General features: G+C 48.7%; 1 protein-coding gene across 2 annotated transcripts in view; it reads right to left on the bottom strand.

Moving 5' to 3' along the window:
* The window catches only part of DPF1 (double PHD fingers 1), a 225,842-nt gene that overhangs the window by 152,972 nt on the left and 57,094 nt on the right, over nt 1-15,776 (bottom strand). The window lies entirely within an intron of this gene.

The following is a 15,776-nucleotide window of genomic DNA, read 5'->3' as shown; positions in this document are numbered from 1 at the left end:
GTGGGAGATGAGTTACACTGAAACAAAACACACGATAGGGATGAAAGGAAATATGAAAATAAGTGTTAACCTGTGTTGCTCCTGAGGCCAAACAGCCACAACAGTCCAGGGAGACCCACGTCCCAGAAATCCACCCCTCATCTGAATATCTAATATACATTTGTGCAGGACTTACCTTGCTCTGCATGCAGTCTAAAGGTGGGTACACACTAGCAGATATATCTATGGACGGATCGGGCAGTGTGTTGAGCATACACACTGCCCGATTCGTCGGGGACTGATGTCATGAACTGGGCGGGCGTGTACACACACCCGCCCAGTTCAGCTGTCAATCACCGCCGGCCGCCGCAGCATGTGTACGGGCGGTCGGACGACCGCCCGTACACACACAGCGACGAGTCAATATATCGGTAGATATATTGGCCGTCGGCTGTGCTGCGGGGCCGACGCGATACGTCTGTGAACGACGGAGTTCACAGACGTATCGGCCGTACACACTGGCCGACGGACCCGCGATAAATCGGACGTTCAAGAAAACGGCCGATATATCGGCCAGTGTGTACGGGCCTTAAGAAATGTCACCCCTGAAAGTCAACAGATTTGTCCGTTTACAATGAGTTGTTACAGACAGCAGGGGCAGATTTAGGGATCAGGGCACTCCTAGGCACAACAGTAATGGTTGCCATTCTGCCCAATTTTCTTTTTTTCTTGTTTGGTTATAAGCCCTCATTTGATGATTGGCAATTACATTTAATTAAAATAATAATATTTTAAAAAGCCATGAACTTTGACATTATGGATGTGGTGGATGGGCCCGCATTTTTGGACATACGTTTACTAAGAACTTCACTTATACTCCATGTTAATTGTAAGAGTTTCTCAAAATTATTTTGACTACCAGTAGAGTGTTCACCTGCAGTTTTCTTTTTCCTGCATGGTATTCCAAGTCTCAGCACCTCTTATTATGTTTAAAATTAGGGTGTACAATCCAATTCTCTCTCCTTTCCCTCTATTTTTAATTATCTATACATATTTAATAAGTATGGCAGCTTGCAGAGGCCGCCTGTGCATGTCTTTCTCTGTTTACACTCTGCTCAAGATGGCGTACAGTAGAGAACAGTAGTAGTATATTGTAGTTACTGGTACATTTTGGACTGAAACAAGCATCCAAGTGCTGCCCCCCACAAGTGGCACCCCTAGCAGGTGCGTATCAAGAAGGCCCGATGTGCAGTCTCCGTCTGGGCCTCCTTCTCTCTAGCCGGCAAGGCAATAGACTCTGGGCACTAGGGTCACTAGGAGACCCTAGCATTGTCCCAGAATCTAGTGCCCATGTGCAGGTCTCTGTGAAAATGGTGTAGCGGCTTTTCCTCAGTGATTTTCCTACTGCACATGTGCGAAAGGCGGCAAAAGTGGTCATAAAGCCATTTTCCGGTGTTTTCTGCAGCGCTGCTGCTGCCGACGCGTGACTCCAGAGGGGAAGTATTAAAAAAAAATAGGATTCTGATTACCTACCGGTAAATCCTTTTCTCCTAGTCCGTAGAGGATGCTGGGGACGACATCAAGACCATGGGGTATAGACGGGATCCGCAGGAGACATGGGCACTCTAAAGACTTTTCATTGGGTGTGAACTGGCTCCTCCCTCTATGCCCCTCCTCCAGACCTCAGTTGTAGGAACTGTGCCCAGGGAGACTTACATTTCGAGAAAAGGAATTACTTAACTAGTGGTGAGATATCTACCAACTCACACCCTCAACCATGCCGCACACATGGCATTCAACATAACACACGCCAACAGGCATGAACTAATTGCAGCAACATGCTGAAACCAAGATAACACAACTTGTGTAACTGTAATAACTAAACTGCAGGTAAAGTACGCACTGGGGCGGGCGCCCAGCATCCTCTACGGACTAGGAGAAAAGGATTTACCGGTAGGTTATCAAAATCCTATTTTCTCATACGTCCTAGAGGATGCTGGGGACAACATCAAGACCATGGGGTCTATACCAAAGCTCCAGTACGGGCGGGAGAGTGCGGATGACCCTGCAGCACCGATTGACCAAACTTTAGGTCCTCATCGGCCAATGTGTCAAACTTGTAGAACTTAGCAAATGTGTTTGACCCTGACCAAGTAGCTGCTCGGCAAAGTTGTAATGCTGAGACCCCCCCGGGCAGCCGCCCAGGATGAGCCCACCTTCCTAGTGGAGTGGGCCTTTACCGACGTCGGTAACGGCAATCCAGACGTAGTATGAGCTTGCTGAATCGTATTTCGGATCCAACGTGCAATAGTCTGCTTGGAAGCAGGACAGCCAATCTTGTTGTGATCATACAGGACAAACAGAGCCTCTGTTTTCCGTATACGAGCTGTTCTAGCAACATAGATTTTCAAAGCTCTAACCACATCTAGAGACTTTGAATCAGTGAATGTGTCAGTAACTACTGGCACCACAATAGGTTGGTTTATGTGAAAAGCAGAAACCACCTTAGGAAGAAAATGTTGGCGAGTTCGCAACTCTGCCCTATCTTCATGGAAAATCAGGTAAGGGCACTTGTGAGACAAGTCCCCCAATTCAGACACCAGCCTTGCGGATGCCAATGCCAAAAGCATCACCACTTTCCAAGTGAGAAACTTCAACTCTATCTTTTGTAGAGGCTCAAACCAATCCGATTGAAGGAACTGCAATACCACGTTAAGGTCCCATGGTGCCACTGGAGGCACGAATGGAGGCTGGATGTGCAGAACCCCTTTCACGAAGGTCTGAACCTCTGGAAGAGAGGCCAATTGTTTTTGGAAGAACACTGACAAGGCCGAAATCTGGACCTTGATTGATCCCAATCGTAGGCCCGTCTCCACACCATCCTGCAAAAATTGGAGAAAACTTCCTAAGTGAAACTCTTCCGTAGGAGCTTTCTTGGATTCACACCGACTAGGGTATTCAATTATCCGCAAATTCGCGTCAATTTTTCGCCCGAAAATTTTTCGCGCCAATCGGGCGAAAATCGCCGCGAAAATGCTCCGTTTTTCGACCTATTTAATTCCAAACGGGTTTCACGTGAAAATTCTTGCAGTGAAAAGTGCAGGTGAAAATGGGGAAATCAGCCTGTACCCCAAAAAATGCTAAACTAACATAGGAAAAATGAAGAGAAGAGTGTTAGAGATCACATTAGAGCGTTTTTGGGGACTTAAATTGTGTGAAATGGCTGTTATATGCATTTTTAAAAAAATGCAAAAAAAATGATAGAAAGCAAGTTTTTTTGAGCAAAATAAATGCTCTCATTAAATTTGGGGTACATGAAAATGGGTATAAGTATATATTTGGGTCATTTTAGGGTACTTTATAAAAATGTGGAAACAGAACGATTACTCCCATCTGCAATCCTAAAAACACCTGTCCCACTCATAAAGCACCCCAATATACCTGTCCCATACCTTGAACCCCAATTTCCATCACTTTGTACATTTTTACCTTAAAATAGTGACTTTTCCCAACTTTTCACCTGCTTCAGAGTAGGTGAAGTGAAATTAGTGAAAAAATGATCACGATACATTTTCCAGGATAATTGAATAGGCTGTAATTGCGTTTTGCGGGAAAAGTCCGGTTTTTCGCGCGAAAAGTCCGTTATCGCTGCTAATTGAATATACCCCCAAGACACATATTTTCTCCAAATACGGTGGTAATGTTTTGACGTTACTCCCTTTCTGGCCTGAAGAAGGGTGGGGATGACCTCCTTAGGAATACCCTTCCTGGCTAAGATCCGGCGCTCAACAGCCATGCCGTCAAACGTAGCCACGGTAAGTCTTGGTACACACACGGCCCCTGCTGCAGCAGGTCCTCCCGAGGAGGAAGAGGCCGAGGATCTCCTATGAGTAACTGCTGAAGATCTGGGTACCAAGCCTTTCTTGGCCAGTCTGGGGCAATGAAGATTGCTCGAACCCTTGTCTTTCTCATGATCCTGAGTACTTTTGGGATCAGCGGAAGTGGAGGGAAAACATACACTGACGGAAACACCCACTGGGTCACCAGTGCATCCACTGCTACTGCTTGAGGGTCTCTCGACCTGGAACAGTATCTCTGAAGCTTCTTGTTGAGACGAGACGCCATCATGTCTATTTGAGGAACTCCCCAAAGACTTGTCACCTCTGCGAAGACTTCTTGGTGGAGGCCCCATTCTCCTGGATGGAGATCAGGTCTGCTGAGGAAGTCTGCTTCCTAGTTGACTACTCCCGGAATGAATATTGCCGACAGAGCTTGTAGATGTTTTTCTGCCCAGAGGAGGATTTTTGTCGCCTCTGCCATTGCCGCTCTGCTTTTAGTTCCGCCCTGCCTGTTTATGTATGCGACTGCTGTTACATTGTCCCCCTGGATCTGCACGGGACGGTCTTGAAGAAGATGTACCGCTTGTTGAAGGTCGTTGTAAATGGCTCTTAGCTCCAGAACGTTTATGTGAAGGCAGGCTTCCTGTTGTGACCAACGTCCCTGGAAGTTTTCTCCCTGAGAGACTGCTCCCCAGCCTCGGAGACTTGCATCCGTGGTTACTAGGACCCAGTCCTGAATCCCGAACCTGCGTCCCTCTAGCAGGTGAGAGCTGTGCAACCACCACAGGAGCGATATCCTGTTTTTTTACGACAGGATTATCTTTCTGTGCATGTGTAGGTGTGACCCCGACCACTTGTCCAACAGGTCCCACTGGAATACTCTGGCATGGAACCTGCCAAACTGTATGGCCTCGTAGGCCGCCACCATCTTCCCCAACAACCGAATGCACTGATGGATCGACACACTTGATGGTTTCAATATCTGTTTTACCATTTTCTGGATTTCCAGAGCCTTTTCCAGCGGAAGAAATACTCTCTGAACTTCTGTGTCCAGAATAATCCCGAGGAAAGGCAACCTTGTCGTCGGTTCCAACTGTGACTTTGGGTAAGTTATGATCCACCCGTGTTGTTGGAGAATTGACAGGGAGAGGGATATGTTTTGTAATAACTGCTCCCTGGATCTCGCTTTTATCAGGAGGTCGTCCAGATAAGGGATTATATTGACTCCTTTCTGACGAAGGAGGACCGTCATCTCCGCCATCACCTTGGTGAATACCCTCGGCGCCGTGGAGAGACCGAAAGGTAACGTCTGGAATTGGTAATGGCAATCCTGAATCGCGAATCTCAGATAAGCCTGGTGAGGAGGATAAATGGGAACATGCAGGTAAGCATCCTTTATGTCCACCGACACCAAGTAGTCCCCCTCCTCCAGACTGGCAATCACCGCCCGAAGTGATTCCATCTTCAACTTGAACCATTTCAGGAAGAAATTCAGATCTTTTAGATTTAGGATCTGTCTGACTGAGCCGTCCGGCTTCGGAACAACAAAGAGGCTTGAATAAAAACCCCGCCCTTGTTGTGACAACGGTACCAGGACTATGACCTGGTCTTGACATAATTTTTGGATTGCCGCTGTTACTGCTTCTCTCTCTGGCGGAGAAGCTGGCATGGTCGATTTGAAAAATAAGAATTTACTCACCGGTAATTCTATTTCTCGTAGTCCGTAGTGGATGCTGGGAACTCCGTAAGGACCATGGGGAATAGCGGGCTCCGAAGGAGGCTGGGCACTCTAGAAAGATCTTAGACTACCTGGTGTGCACTGGCTCCTCCCACCATGACCCTCCTCCAAGCCTCAGTTAGGTACTGTGCCCGGACGAGCGTACACAATAAGGAAGGATTTTGAATCCCGGGTAAGACTCATACCAGCCACACCAATCACACCGTACAACTCGTGATATGAAACACAGTTAACAGTATGAAACAATAGAGCCTCTCAACAGATGGCTCAACAATAACCCGATTTAGTTAACAATAACTATGTACAAGTATTGCAGATAAACCGCACTTGGGATGGGCGCCCAGCATCCACTACGGACTACGAGAAATAGAATTACCGGTGAGTAAATTCTTATTTTCTCTGACGTCCTAGTGGATGCTGGGAACTCCGTAAGGACCATGGGGATTATACCAAAGCTCCCAAACGGGCGGGAGAGTGCGGATGACTCTGCAGCACCGAATGAGAGAACTCCAGGTCCTCCTCAGCCAGGGTATCAAATTTATAGAATTTTGCAAACGTGTTTGCCCCTGACCAAGTAGCAGCTCTGCAAAGTTGTAAAGCCGAGATCCCTCGGGCAGCCGCCCAAGATGAGCCCACCTTCCTTGTGGAATGGGCATTGACAGATTTTGGCTGTGGCAGGCCAGCCACAGTATGTGCAAGCTGAATTGTACTACAAATCCAACGAGCAATAGTCTGCTTAGAAGCAGGAGCACCCAGCTTGTTGGGTGCATACAGGATAAACAGCGAGTCAGATTTTCTGACTCTAGCTGTTCTGGAAACATATATTTTCAGTGCCCTGACAACGTCTAGCAACTTGGAGTCCTCCAAGTCCCTAGTAGCCGCAGGCACCACAATAGGCTGGTTCAGGTGAAACGCTGACACCACCTTTGGGAGAAACTGGGGACGAGTCCTCAATTCTGCCCTATCCATATGGAAAATCAAATAAGGGCTTTTACAAGACAAAGCCGCCAATTCTGATACTCGCCTGGCAGAAGCCAAGGCCAATAACATAACCACCTTCCACGTGAGATATTTCAGATCCACGGTTTTTAGTGGTTCAAACCAATGTGATTTTAAGAAACTCAACACCACGTTGAGATCCCAAGGTGCCACGGGGGGCACAAACGGGGGCTGAATATGCAGCACTCCTTTAACAAATGTCTGAACTTCAGGTACTGAAGCTAGTTCTTTTTGAAAGAAAATTGACAGAGCCGAGATCTGTACCTTAATGGAGCCCAGTTTTAGGCCCATATTCACTCCTGCTTGCAGGAAATGCAGAAATCGACCCAGTTGAAATTCCTCCATTGGGGCCTTTTCGGCCTCACACCATGCAACATACCTCCGCCATATGCGGTGATAATGAGTTGCTGTGACCTCTTTCCTGGCTTTAATAAGCGTAGGAATGACTTCCTCCGGAATGCCCTTTTCCTTCAGGATCCGGCGTTCAACCGCCATGCCGTCAAACGCAGCCGCGGTAAGTCTTGGAACAGACAGGGGCCCTGCTGCAGCAGGTCTTGTCTGAGCGGCAGAGACCACGGGTCCTCTGAGATCATCTCTTGAAGTTCCGGGTACCACGCTCTTCTCGGCCAATCCGGAACGACGAGAATTGTGTTTACTCCTCGCTTTCTTATTATTCTCAATACCTTTGGTATGAGAGGTAGAGGAGGGAACACATAAACTGACCGGTACACCCACGGTGTCACTAGAGCGTCCACAGCTATCGCCTGAGGGTCTCTTGACCTGGCGCAATACTTCTCTAGTTTTTTGTTCAGGCGGGACGCCATAATGTCCACCTGTGGACGACCCCATTGATTTACAATCATTTGGAAGACTTCTGGATGAAGTCCCCACTCTCCCGGGTGGAGGTCGTGCCTGCTGAGAAAGTCTGCTTCCCAGTTGTCCACTCCCGGGATGAACACTGCTGACAGTGCTAGTACATGATTCTCCGCCCATCTGAGAATTTTTGTGGCTTCTGCCATCGCCGTCCTGCTTCTTGTGCCGCCCTGTCGATACACATGGGCGACTGCCGTGATGTTGTCTGACTGGATCAGCACCGGCTGGGATTTTGCTTGACTTAGGGCATTGTAAATGGCCCTTAGTTCCAGAATATTTATGTGAAGGGCAGTCTCCTGACTTGACCATAGTCCTTGGAAATTTCTTCCCTTTGTGACTGCCCCCCAGCCTCGTAGGCTGGCATCCGTGGTCACCAGGACCCAGTCCTGTATGCCGAATCTGCGGCCCTCCAGAAGATGAGCACTGTGCAGCCACCACAGAAGAGACACCCTGGTTCGTGGAGACAGGGTTATTAAACGATGCATCTGAAGATGCGATCCGGACCACTTGTCCAACAGGTCCCACTGAAAAATTCTGGCATGGAACCTGCCGAATGGAATTGCTTCGTAAGAAGCTACCATCTTTCCCAGGACCCGCGTGCAGTGATGCACCGATACCTGTTTTGGTTTTAGGAGGTCTCTGACTAGAGAAGACAACTCCCTGGCTTTCTCCTCCGGGAGAAACACTTTTTTCTGGGCCGTGTCCAGAATCATTCCCAGGAACATTAGACGTGTCGTGGGGACCAGCTGTGACTTTGGGATATTCAGAATCCAGCCGTGCTGGCTCAGCACTTCCTGAGATAGTGCTACTCCCACTAACAACTGTTCCTTGGATCGTGCCTTTATTAGGAGATCGTCCAAGTATGGGATAATTAAAGCTCCCTTTTTTCGAAGGAGTATCATCATTTCCGCCATAACCTTGGTAAATACCCTCGGTGCCGTGGAGAGTCCAAACGGCAGCGTCTGGAATTGGTAATGGCAATCCTGTACCACAAATCTGAGGTACTCCTGGTGAGAATTGTAAATGGGGACATGCAGGTAAGCATCCTTGATGTCCAGGGATACCATGTAATCCCCCTCGTCCAGGCTTGCAATAACCGCCCTGAGCGATTCCATCTTGAACTTGAATTTTTTTATGTATGTGTTCAAGGATTTCAATTTTAAAATGGGTCTCACCGAACCGTCCGGTTTCGGCACCACAAATAGTGTGGAATAGTAACCCCGGCCTTGTTGAAGTAGGGGTACCTTGATTATCACCTGCTGGGAATACAGCTTGTGAATCGCTGCTAACACCGCCTCCCTGTCTGAGGGAGCAATCGGCAAGGCGGATTTTAGGAAACGGCGGGGTGGAGTCGCCTCGAATTCCAGCCTGTATCCCTGAGATACTATTTGAAGGATCCAGGGATCCACCTGTGAGCGAGCCCACTGATCGCTGAAATTCCTGAGGCGGGCCCCCACCGTACCTGGCTCCGCCTGTGGAGCCCCACCGTCATGCGGCGGACTTGGAAGAGGAAGCGGGGGAGGACTTTTGTTCCTGGGAACCTGCTGTTTGCTGCAGCCTTTTTCCCCTGCCTCTGCCTCTTGACAGAAAAGACCCTCCTTTTCCCCGCTTGTTTTTCTGGGACCGAAAGGACTGAACCTGATAAAATGGCGCCTTCTTAGGCTGTGAGGGGACATGGGGTAAAAATGCTGACTTCCCAGACGTTGCTGTGGAAACTAGGTCGGAGAGACCATCCCCAAATAATTCCTCCCCCTTATAAGGCAAAACTTCCATGTGCCTTTTGGAATCTGCATCTCCAGTCCACTGGCGAGTCCATAAGCATCTCCTAGCAGAGATGGATAATGCACTTACTTTAGATGCCAGCCGGCAGATTTCCCTCTGTGCATCTCTCATGTATAAGACTGAGTCTTTGATATGGTCAATTGTTAGCAGGATCGTGTCTCTGTCTAACGTGTCAATATTTTCTGACAGTTTATCTGACCACGCAGCGGCAGCACTGCACATCCATGCTGACGCAATAGCTGGTCTGAGTATAATGCCTGAGTGTGTATATACAGACTTCAGGATCGCCTCCTGCTTTCTATCAGCAGGTTCCTTAAGGGCGGCCGTATCCTGGGACGGTAGTGCCACCTTTTTAGACAAACGTGTGAGCGCTTTATCCACCCTCGGGGGTGTTTCCCAACGTAACCTATCCTCTGGCGGGAAAGGGAACGCCATTAGTAGCTTCTTAGGAATTACCAATTTCTTATCAGGGGAAGCCCACGCTTCTTCACACACTTCATTTAATTCATCTGACGGGGGAAAAACTACAGGTAGTTTTTTCTCCCCAAACATAATACCCTTTTTTGTGGTACCTGGATGTAAATCAGAAATATTTAACACCTCTTTCATTGCCTCAATCATGCAGTGAATGGCCTTAACGGGCATTAAATTTGACTCATCGTCGTCGACACTGGTGTCAGTATCCGTGTCGACATCTACTTGTGCCACCTGAGATAGCGGGCGTTTCAGAGCCCCTGATGACTTTTGAGACACCTGGACAGGCACGAGCTGAAGACTCGGCTGTCCCACAGTCGGCATGTCGTCAAATTTTTTATGTAAGGAGTCTATACGTGCACTCATTTCCTGCCATAATACCATCCACTCAGGTGTTTGACCCCCAGGGGGTGACATCCCTGCTAAAGGCATCTGCTCCCCCTCCACATCATTATCCTCCTCAAACATGTCGACACAGCCGTACCGACACACTCCACACACACAGGGAATGCTCAAACAGAGGACAGGACCCACAAAAGCCCTTTGGGGGGGACAGAGTAAGAGTATGCCAGCACACACCAGAGCGCTATATATATACAGGGACTAACTGAGTTATGTCCCTAATAGCTGCTTTTCAAATATAATATACTGTATATAGTGCCAATTTTAATGCCCCCCCTCTCTTTTCCCTCTTACTGTACTGTAGAATTGCAGGGAAGAGCCAGGGAGCTTCCTTCCAGCGGAGCTGTGAGGGAAAAATGGCGCCAGTGTGCTGAGGAGATAGGCTCCGCCCCTTTTTCGCGGCGTATTCTCCCGCTTTTTATGGGATTCTGGCAGGGGTATTTACCTCATATATAGCCCCAGGGGCTATATATTGAGGTATTTTAGCCAGCCAAGGTGTTTTTATTGCTGCCTCAGGGCGCCCCCCCCCCCAGCGCCCTGCACCCTCAGTGACCGGAGTGTGAAGTGTGTATGAGGAGCAATGGCGCACAGCTGCAGTGCTGTGCGCTACCTTGGTGAAGACAGGATGTCTTCATGCCGCCGATTTTCCAGACCATCTTCTTGCTTCTGGCTCTGTAAGGGGGACGGCGGCGCGGCTCCGGGACCGAACATCAAGGCTGGGCCTGCGGTCGATCCCTCTGGAGCTAATGGTGTCCAGTAGCCTAAGAAGCCCAATCCGGCTGCAAGCAGGCGAGTTCGCTTCTTCTCCCCTTAGTCCCTCGCTGCAGTGAGCCTGTTGCCAGCAGGTCTCACTGAAAATAACAAATTCTAAGACTATAACTTTCTAAGAGCTCAGGAGAGCCCCTAGTGTGCATCCAACCTCGGCCGGGCACGAAATCTAACTGGGGCTTGGAGGAGGGTCATGGTGGGAGGAGCCAGTGCACACCAGGTAGTCTAAGATCTTTCTAGAGTGCCCAGCCTCCTTCGGAGCCCGCTATTCCCCATGGTCCTTACGGAGTTCCCAGCATCCACTAGGACGTCAGAGAAAATCAGCATGGGGGAACGTCTTGAAACACATAGTTTGTATCCCTGGGATACTATTTGCAACACCCAGGGGTCCAGGCCAGACAGAATCCAATCCTGGCTGAAGAGTTTGAGACGTGCCCCCACCCGAGCGGCCTCCCGCAAGGGAGTTCCAGCGTCATGCTGGGGATTTGGCAGAATTAGGGGTAGACTTTTGCTCTTGGGAACCTGGAGCCGGTGTGCACTTCTTTCCCCTTCCCCTACCTGCAAAGAAGGGGGAACCTCTCGTCTTTTTGTATTTATTGGGCCGAAAGGACTGCATTTGCGGGTGATAGGTCTTTTTTGCCGGTGCAGGCGCAGAGGGCAAAAATGTTGACTTACCTGCGGTAGCCGCCGAGACTAACGCATCCAGGCCATCGCCAAATAAGGCCTCACCTTTATATGGGAGAGCCTCCATGTTTCTTTTGGAATCTGCATCCGCATTCCACTGGCGAATCCATAACGCCCGCCTAGCCGATACTGCCATGGTAGCGGCTTGTGAACTCAAGAGTCCAATATCCTTCATTGCTTCCAGCATGTAGATGGCAGCGTCCTTGATATTCCCTAACTTAAGGAGTATCTCATCTTTATCAATCGTGTCAATTTCTGATGACACGCTTTCTGACCATTTTTCAATAGCACGACTCACCCATGCGCAGGCAATAGTGGGCCTGAGCAGTGTACCATTGGTAACATAAATGGATTTCAATGTCGTTTCCATTTTGCGGTCTGCCGGCTCTTTAAGAGAAGCCGTGCCAGGAGCAGGGAGAATTACCTTCTTTGTCAACCTGGATAGTGCACTGTCTAACACAGGGGGTGACTCCCATTTTTTCCTGTCTTCAACCGGGAAAGGATAAGCTATGTGAATCCTTTTGAGAATACGAAATTTTTTATCAAGATTCACCCACATCCCTTCAAACAGAGCATTTAGTTCGTGTGAAGGAGGGAACGTAACTTTGGATTTCTTTTCCTTACATAAATAAGCTTTCTCCTGAGGTACAGAAGTGCTTTCTGTAACCTCCAACACGTCCCTTATAGCCACAATCATATATTGTATACTTTTTGCCAATTTATGATCTATCTCTCTGGATTCACTATTGTCGACACATGAATCAGAATCCGTGTCGGTATCAGTGTTTACAACATTTGCAAATGTTCTCTTATGTGACCCAGAGGGGCCGCCCGCATAAGGAATAACAGCATCCTGAAAAATCACATCTTCCACAGATTTTCTCCAGCATGCAGCCTTAGATTCAGACTTATCCAATCTATTGTTAAATCAGATGCATACTGTCACGTAGCTCTTTCACCCATGCAGGCTCTTGGTGTGCCGGTAGCGCCACCACATTACAACTCTGTGTCCCTAAAATGGCTTCCTCCGGGGAGGAACTCCCTGCCTCAGACATGCCTCACACATGTACACCACACTCACAGACACACTGGGACTTATTTTGGGGACAGACCCACAGTAAAATCTGTCAGAGGGACACAGGATAGGAGCAGCCAGTTCACAAACCCAGCGCCAGTATTGCCTGTGAACACAGTATGTCCACAGCCCAAAAGCGCTTTTAAATAGTAATATACACTATCAAATGCACCACAATCGCTTTGTGCCCCCTCTTTATAGCACCCTGTACTTGTCGGAAGTGGAGGATAGGACCAGCGTGTTCTCTGCAGCTTGAGGAGAGAGAGAAAATGGCGCTGAGTAGTGTGCTGGCTGCCTGAGGAAGAAGCTCCGCCCCCACAATGGCACGTCCTTACACTCAGTATATTGACTTATTATTTATACTGGCGGGGGTAGGGCTGTGCGAGCGGCATCTTATGCCCCCTTTTAGCCAGTTTGAGGTATTTTTCTTGCTGCCCAGGGCCCCCCCCCACGCCCTGCACCCTGCAGTGCCTGTGTGTGTGGGCACCAATGGCGCTCTGCGCTCCCGCCAGCCGCGCTGCACCTCAGCCGTCACTTACTTGATTGAAGATCATTCTTCTCATACTCACCTGGCTTCTAGCTCTGTGAGGGGGGTGACGGCGTGCTGTGGGAGTGAGCATCTAGACACGGCTAACGTTCAGTTCCCTTCAAGAGCTAATGGTGTCCTGTCAGCCAGAAGCAGAGCCATGAAACTCTGAGGAAGTTGGTTCTGCTTCTGCCCCCTCAGTCCCACAAAGCAGGGAGTCAGCAGATCTCCCTGAAAATAAAAAACCTAACATAAGTCTTTTCAGAGAAACTCAGTAGAGCTCCTCAGAATGCATCCAGTCAACCTGGGCACATTTCTAAAACTGAGGTCTGGAGGAGGGGCATAGAGGGAGGAGCCAGTTCCCACCCAATGAAAAGTCTTTAGAGTGCCCATGTCTCCTGCGGATCCCGTCTATACCCCATGGTCTTGATGTCTTCCCCAGCATCCTCTAGGACGTATGAGAAATGGGTGCAAGATGTGTGGTGTGGGCCCCCCTGGACCCCGGGGGCCTGTGTGCACCGCACACACTGCACCCATTATAGATACGCCAGTGACCCCTAGTGGAAGATTCATCACTGCCAGACAGTATTTTTATTGCAGACTAGTAGACTCTTGGGGCCATATTCGATTAAGTATGGGATTTTGCCCGTAATAAAACGTATGGACCTCACGTGTAATTTTGAATTACCGCGGGAATACAGACTCCCGATACCCGAGGTATTCAATAAAAAAAAAAAAGTAATTGTAAATATTTTGGCAGGTAAAATCCCATTTGGTAGGGGATGTTTACATTTATTTTTTATAAATCAGCATGCAGCTGCTTGCAGGCTGCCGATGGGGTGTAGTAAGGTATGCCGACGGCCAGCATACCGGCGCCAGAATCCCGACGCCGGCATACTAGTGATGTGCACCGGACATTTTTCGGGTTTTGTGTTTTGGTTTTGGATTCGGTTCCGCGGCCGTGTTTTGGATTCGGACGCGTTTTGGCAAAACCTCACCGAAAATTTTTTGTCGGATTCGGGTGTGTTTTGGATTCGGGTGTTTTTTTCAAAAAAAACTAAAAAACAGCTTAAATCATAGAATTTGGGGGTCATTTTGATCCCATAGTATTATTAACCTCAATTACCATAATTTCCACTCATTTCCAGTCTATTCTGAACACCTCACACCTCACAATATTATTTTTAGTCCTACAATTTACACCGAGGTCGCTGGATGGCTAAGCTAAGCGACACAAATGGCCGACACAAACACCTGGCCCATCTAGGAGTGGCACTGCAGTGTCAGGCAGGATGGCACTTCCAAAAAATAGTCCCCAAACAGCACATGATGCAAAGAAAAAAAGAGGCGCACCAAGGTCGCTGGATGGCTAAGCTAAGCGACACAAGTGGCCGACACAAACACCTGGCCCATCTAGGAGTGGCACTGCAGTGTCAGGCAGGATGGCACTTCAAAAAAATTGTCCCCAAACAGCACATGATGCAAAGAAAAAAAGAGGCGCACCAAGGTCGCTGTGTGACTAAGCTAAGCGACACAAGTGGCCGACACAAACACCTGGCCCATCTAGGAGTGGCACTGCAGTGTCAGGCAGGATGGCACTTCCAAAAAATTGTCCCCAAACAGCACATGATGCAAAGAAAAAAAGAGGCGCACCAAGGTCGTTGTGTGACTAAGCTAAGCGACACAAGTGGCCGACACAAACACCTGGCCCATCTAGGAGTGGCACTGCAGTGTCAGGCAGGATGGCACTTCCAAAAAATTGTCCCCAAACAGCACATGATGCAAAGAAAAATGAAAGAAAAAAGAGGTGCAAGATGGAATTGTCCTTGGGCCCTCCCACCCACCCTTATGTTGTATAAATAGGACATGCACACTTTAACGAACCCATCATTTCAGCGACAGGGTCTGCCACACGACTGTGACTGAAATGACTGGTTGGTTTGGGCTCCCACCAAAAAAGAAGCAATCAATCTCTCCTTGCACAAACTGGCTCTACAGAGGCAAGATGTCCACCTCATCATCATCCTCCGATTCCTCACCCCTTTCACTGTGTACATCCCCCTCCTCACAGATTATTAATTCGTCCCCACTGGAATCCACCATCTCAGGTCCCCGTGTACTTTCTGGAGGCAATTGCTGCTGGTGAATGTCTCCACGGAGGAATTGATTATAATTCATTTTGATGAACATCATCTTCTCCACATTTTCTGGAAGTAACCTCGTACGCCGATTGCTGACAAGGTGAGCGGCTGCACTAAACACTCTTTCGGAGTACACACAGGAGGGAGGGCAACTTAGGTAGAATAAAGCCAGTTTGTGCAAGGGCCTCCAAATTGCCTCTTTTTCCTGCCAGTATACGTACGGACTGTCTGACGTGCCTACTTGGATGCGGTCACTCATATAATCCTCCACCATTCTTTCCATGGTGAGAGAATCATATGCAGTGACAGTAGACGACATGTCAGTAATCATTGGCAGGTCCTTCAGTCCGGACCAGATGTCAGCACTCGCTCCAGACTGCCCTGCATCACCGCCAGCGGGTGGGCTCGGAATTCTTAGCCTTTTCCTCGCACCCCCAGTTGCGGGAGAATGTGAAGGAGGATATGTTGACGGGTCACGTTCCGCTTGACTTGACAA

This window comes from Pseudophryne corroboree, chromosome 8 (assembly GCF_028390025.1).
Source record: "Pseudophryne corroboree isolate aPseCor3 chromosome 8, aPseCor3.hap2, whole genome shotgun sequence".
In the NCBI taxonomy this organism is placed as follows: Eukaryota; Metazoa; Chordata; class Amphibia; order Anura; family Myobatrachidae; genus Pseudophryne; species Pseudophryne corroboree.
This window is presented reverse-complemented; position numbering and strand designations above follow the sequence as displayed.